Source organism: Poecilia formosa, unplaced genomic scaffold (genome assembly GCF_000485575.1).
Source record: "Poecilia formosa unplaced genomic scaffold, Poecilia_formosa-5.1.2 Scaffold966, whole genome shotgun sequence".
NCBI classification, from domain to species: domain Eukaryota; kingdom Metazoa; phylum Chordata; class Actinopteri; order Cyprinodontiformes; family Poeciliidae; genus Poecilia; species Poecilia formosa.
Genome location: NW_006800905.1, coordinates 5,322 through 11,917, shown reverse-complemented (window position 1 = coordinate 11,917; position 6,596 = coordinate 5,322). Strand labels below are relative to the sequence as shown.

The 6,596-nt window shown below is 39.6% G+C and overlaps 1 long non-coding RNA gene across 1 annotated transcript; it reads left to right on the top strand.

Moving 5' to 3' along the window:
* Window positions 1–2,768: 2,768 nt before the first annotated feature.
* On the top strand, window positions 2,769–5,092 carry LOC103132235 (uncharacterized). The gene is made up of 2 exons (XR_475528.2): window positions 2,769–3,609; window positions 3,710–5,092. It is a non-coding gene; the product is annotated as an uncharacterized LOC103132235 (long non-coding RNA).
* The last annotated feature ends 1,504 nt before the right edge of the window (window positions 5,093–6,596 follow it).

Sequence of the window (6,596 nt, the reverse complement as noted above, 5' to 3'; positions counted from 1 at the left end):
ATGTTTGGCTTGGCAAACAATCAGAAGTGGTTCTGTCTAGTTTGGTTCTTCACCTGTTTATCAGCTTTATTGTGGCGCACTGCAGCCGCTGCAATTCATAGAAGTTAAACAAGCGACAAAAACTGAACTAATTCCCTGTGTTCGCAAAACGTAGTGATATTTATAACAGTCGTCAAACTACGGCTCCCACAGTATATTTAAAATAAAACGATTGACCAATAGAAATAGAAATTCATTCCTTGCATCTTGACAGAACTAACAGAAACTAAACTGTTTATAGATTTGTAACATGGAGAATTTATCAGTTCAGTTTTCTAATCTTTATTTTAAGTCGTATTTAATAGATATATCTAATAACAAATAATTGGTCTACTAATATTTTCGTGTCAGATTTCTCCTTGTCCTGTATTGAGATAAAATTGTTTCTGGACACAGTGAATCACATAGTGACCAATAGGTGCTGTCCAGTCCAGTAATACATATCAATTAGCAGGAGTATGAAAGACGTAAAAATAATTAACTATACTACATTAAGAAATTGTATTTAAGCCTTGGTGCTACATGAAGCTCATTTTGAAACAATGCAAGTTAAAAACAATATTTTGTGTGTGTGTGTGTGTGTATATATGCCACCCCTGAAAAAATCCCTGCCCCCCTCTTGCCACCCCATAAATATTTTTCTAGATCCGCCCCTGGATCGAACCCAGGTTGAGAACCACTGTCCTAGAGCAAAGCCGTCAGGTTAGGACTGCCACCCACCAAATTAAACAGAGTAAAGTCAAAAAAATATTCAGAAAGATAACTTAGCGGTAGAATACAGTTCTAAAGCAATGCAGAAAAAAAAAACATCACAACTTCCCATTCTGTTCATGGTTGAACTTCTACCGGAGAAATCTAGCTCACTGGGAGAAAGTCCAGATGGAGAGATGAAGTGAGATTAGAATTGAGTGGAATTGCTCTGTAGGCCAGGCTAGGATTACCCCTTTGCCTGTCACTGCACTCAACACCACTGAAGGAAATTACATACTATAAGTATGCCTTGCAGTAGGAAAAGCAGGAACTTCAGACTCGTATGTGAAAGCACCATGGCTACAAATGGGGCGCGTGTGAGATGATGACACTGGAGACTACAAGAGAAATGTTTACAGAACTGTGGCAGGAACAAAGAACCTGGAGTCGTTGCCAGTAGCTACTCAGACAGCAAATAATTTCTCAGAAGAAGATATGAGCAACTTCTATGCAGAGAAAATAGTCTCAAACTACCTGGATTTGTACTTCGTGTAAGCTTCTTTGTGTGTAACTTTGGATAGTTGTATCTGTGGAACATGATTTGTAAACCATAAAACAAAATTTGTGCGTAACTCCAGGTACTTGTAAATATGTGGTCAAATGCATACAAATGCATATGAAGCAATTACAAATACACAAATACAATTTCTACATACATTAAATTTCTACACACAGATTTTTAACTGCAACCTCACAAATCTGATAATTACAAATTCAAACCTTGTGTGCATCTTCTACGGCTACAATTAGGCATAGGAGATACACACAGTCAAAACTGTATTTATGCACAGATCCGGTTAGAAGTGCACAAGGACTTTTGAGACTCATTTCATGCTTCCAGCAGCCTCAGATTTGTGTGCAAGTGGTGCATTTAAATGCTGGTGGAAAGCTGGGTCATCCGATTCTTGTTCAAAGTCCAGTGTTTTTAATTTTCTGAACGTTGCTGTACTTGTGCCGAAGTGGCAAGGATGTTATTTCATTGAAAACAGAATACCTCAACACTTTTCAATACTCCAAAATTATTTATTGACATATTGTGCATTTTTCAGCCGTACAGTTGAGATTACATGGTTTAAAAGAACGACCACTAGGTGGTGGAATGCTTCGTTGGCTGGAAAAACAGGCCGTCATACAACATGGAGCGTCCCGGTGGTCTGCCCTCACAAGTCAGTACAAGTTAAACCTCCACGCTTTGCTCTCCAATTATAATGGAACATCTAGTAATTTGAAATAATTTCTAGTAGTTTGATACTCTGTCCTTTTTCTGTCAGCAGGAGCCAGTGTCCATGTGAGTGATGCTACTTTAGCTGTTGGTAGCCAAGTCCTTGTATTTTTAATGTCACACTTTAAGAAAGTATATTCAGTCCATGAAAATGATCTCTACGGTGGTTCTTACAGTATCTGTTCTGCCTAACAGGTTCCAATCAAATTCTAAAGTCACGTTGCTGATTGATAATATTTTTGTAGTGTGTAAAATATTCTGATATGCCTTTTACTTTATTCACTAAGTGAATATAATTGAGTCAAATAAAATGCCTTTCAATTGTAATTTATTGAATTTCTATATGTATAAATGACCTTATATTTACACACAGGAATGAGCAGCTGACTGATGGATTGGGGTCACATGTTATTTTACTTACTGGAGGATCAGGACCTTTCAGATCTCATCAACCCTCTGATCTGATGGACGGCTGCTGGAACACACTGACCCTCTACAACAGGGGTCCTCAAATCCAGACATCGATTTCGGTGTCCTGCAACATTTACATATGTTCCTAGTCCAACCCACCTGAATCAAATGGCTGCTTGAGGTCCTGAGAATGACCTCAGGATTTGAGTCGGATGTGTTAAAGCAAAGACATCTAAACATTGGAGAACTCCGAACCCTCCTGAACTGGAGTTGAGCCCTGCTGTACAACTTTCACTCAGCTGCATCACATTTACTTGCATACAGTGCAGCATGTGGAAACATTNACATATTGTGCATTTTTCAGCCGTACAGTTGAGATTACATGGTTTAAAAGAACGACCACTAGGTGGTGGAATGCTTCGTTGGCTGGAAAAACAGGCCGTCATACAACATGGAGCGTCCCGGTGGTCTGCCCTCACAAGTCAGTACAAGTTAAACCTCCACGCTTTGCTCTCCAATTATAATGGAACATCTAGTAATTTGAAATAATTTCTAGTAGTTTGATACTCTGTCCTTTTTCTGTCAGCAGGAGCCAGTGTCCATGTGAGTGATGCTACTTTAGCTGTTGGTAGCCAAGTCCTTGTATTTTTAATGTCACACTTTAAGAAAGTATATTCAGTCCATGAAAATGATCTCTACGGTGGTTCTTACAGTATCTGTTCTGCCTAACAGGTTCCAATCAAATTCTAAAGTCACGTTGCCGATTGATAATATTTTTGTAGTGTGTAAAATATTCTGATATGCCTTTTACTTTATTCACTAAGTGAATATAATTTAGTCAAATAAACTGCCTTTCAATTGTAATTTATTGAATTTCTATATGTATAAATGACCTTATATTTACACACAGGACAGAGCAGCTGACTGATGGATTGGGGTCACATGTTATTTTACTTACTGGAGGATCAGGACCTTTCAGATCTCATCAACCCTCTGATCTGATGGAGCGGCTGCTGGAACACACTGACCCTCTACAACAGGGGTCCTCAAATCCAGACATCGATTTCGGTGTCCTGCATCATTTACATATGTTCCTAGTCCAAGCCACCTGAATCAAATGGCTGCTTGAGGTCCTGAGAATGACCTCAGGATTTGAGTCGGATGTGTTAAAGCAGACCTGCTTCCAGGTTGGTTTTGGGATGGACTTCCGGTTTGCCTCAAATGCAATCTGGATGTCAACAGCAGCACTTGGTCGTCATTGCTGACTTTTGTTTATTTACTCTTCAGATTGTGTGTCATCACTGTTACAGCAGTCCTGACACCCGGGACCTGTAACACAGAGACATCTAAACATTGGAGAACACCGAACCCTCCTGAACTGGAGGTTCAGCTGTTGGATTCAAGTGTGTTGGATCAGGGAAACGACTAAGAGTTGCAGGACACCTGACCTCCAGGACCATTGCTGCCCATCCCTGCCCTAGAAGCTAATGAAGAGAAATACTAAATTTAAACAAAAAAATAGGTAACAAAAATAAAAAAAATTAGTTAAAATGGAATAAAAATGCATACCTCATATATACAGTTTAGTACAATTACACACTGATTTCTAGTCAATGTGGCACACAATATGGAAACTATTGAAAACATATTTAATATTAAAATTATTTAAAATATTGAATATGAGTTGACATTTTAATAGAGGGTAGTGTGTGTCATGTAAAAGCATGAGTTACCACTTTTTTATATCACTTGGTCACAAGGCATTTATTAACATTTGTTTGACAGGAGCGTTCATTTCGGAAATTTGTTGACAGGCCCCAAGTGAACCTCCGAGTGCTGAGGAGGGAGCTGGAGAATGGCTGGCTGAAATTAGCGTTCATAAATCGGATCAACCTAGAGCTAAACGCCGCTTGCTCGGCGGACATTGGAATATCCAATATCCAACTCGAAACTAAATTCATTGCAGTCAGTAACACAATAAAACCACCAGGATAAAGTTTGTTTTGGACTGTGGCCTGTAAAGATGGCACCGAGCGACTGCACGAAACGTAAACTCCCCTCAACGTCTTACGCAGTGACGTCGGTTCAAAGCTCTATTGCCCAATAATAGAGGAGCTGACATAGAAGGCAGCTCCCTTCATTAACATAAAGATGCACACGGAGAAGCAGAAAAAGGAGAGGAGGCAATGACAAAAGAACGAGGGCTTGTATAAGGAAAAGACAAAACAATGTATCTACTTTTCTTGACAAAAACGCATGTTTAGGGGAAATGAAAACGAAAATGTATACATTTCTTGATGGAAACTCATGTCTAAGGACAAGGAAAAACTATATTTATGTTTTTATTTCTTATTACGTAAGTTTTGGTCCTCCATAATAGTATGTTAGCCTAATGGCAATTTATTTGTTATTGCAGACTGCTGGCAACACTTTTTGGCCATTTTTTTCCAGTAACGAGTAATCTAACGTGTTACTATTTCAAATCCAGTAGTCAGACTACAGTTACTTAACGAAAACACTTTGCGTTACTGTGCGTTACTATTTTCCTTTGTAATTTAATTTAATTTCCTCTTGGGGAGCAACCGCCGTTTCTATGCGACATTATCAGCAGCGACAGAAATGTAGACAATGTAGGGGAGGAGGGAGGTGCGCACTTTGTTGGTGGAAAAACAGGAACTATTTTGAGATTCTGTCGCCAAGTCCGATTATTGTAAGCGGCTTTGGGCTTGTTTTTTTCTAAAGTCGCTTGCAAATTTAATGAATCGCGGGCTGCGCTTTTAAACGTGTAGTTGCTTTTTTGGGCTTGGAAATAAGCAGACATAAACCCCAGAATTTGTCTGTCATCCAGGTAGTTTTAGTCAGACTCTCCCTCTTTCTCGGATGATCCGTCCCGCTGTGTCTTTATCAAGTTAATATATTTGCTGTGAATGACGTTGAGCTAATATGAACAACATGAAAACATCCACGAATGAACCTGTTCGCAAAGTTGTGCAACTAAACGCCATTATAATTATTATATTAAGATAAGTGTCAGAAATCTGTACAGCCATCTGAGTTGCAGCAGGAGGAGCTCTGTGCGCTATGACACCAAACGCAGGGCCGTAACCCAGAACCTGGAGGCTGGGGCCGGGAGGGGGGAACTCTAAAATCCTTCTTAGAGTTTTCCAGACAGTGGAGCACACAAAAGCACACACAAATTACTAAAGATTTTTTTGTACTGTTGTAACCATTAACCAATCTCGCCTTCAGTTCAACCATATAAATGGAGACACATTGTTGACGTTACCATTATAAAATACCTGCAATTAAGTTTTGGCATAGATCAATGTAATTTTCACAGGTGGTGGAGTGTTGTTGTTAGCTGCTGCTGGTAGTTTCTAATGTTGTTTTTTTTGTTGTTTCTTTTTTTTTTTCCATCTCGTGTTCTGTGTTCTTACTTAGTTTGTTTTTTCTAGGAGTAGTCAGTTATCTGATTAAAGTTACTTTTTCAAAGTAACTATGCCATCACTGGTCACTATTGGCTGTAATTAAAAATATCAAAATAAAAATTGAGGTAAATCTGGTTAATTTCTCACAGAAATTAACCATTTCTCTTTCTCTCAGAAAGAAAGGAGAGTGCAGTGCGAGAGCTGGAGTGGAACACAACAAAGAACCTAATCTGGATCCTGGACATTTCTCCACAACACTCATGTACCAGGAAACTAGAAGGCTCTAACAGGTGATCGCTACCTTAACAAGCTAAAAATAAATACAGTGCTGCCGCTGAGACAGGAAGAGCTGGACGCTCTTTGAGATGCTAACAGGAGCTGTATTGCCAGCGGTATTAACATCATCGATCCGACCGGACCCATGGAGGTCCAGTGTCGGTGGTAAAGTCCGGTGTGGCCGTTAAAACCACACCATACTCTAAGCAGCACAGATGTTGCCGAACCAGACACAGCCCTACAGATGCTAGGAGAAACGTCAAAGACAAGCAGCATTAATGGAGCTATTACTATTGGAAATGCTAATGAAGCTAGAAGACCTCTACTGTAAAACCACTACCAACATCAAACAAAGTGTTGGTTCGGTAACAACCGGACATAGAGCTATAGATGTACTTACCGGATCACACAGTGACCAGAGGTGAGTGTCGTTCATTGTTTCACTTACAAAGCTGAAGGCAGCAGCAAAA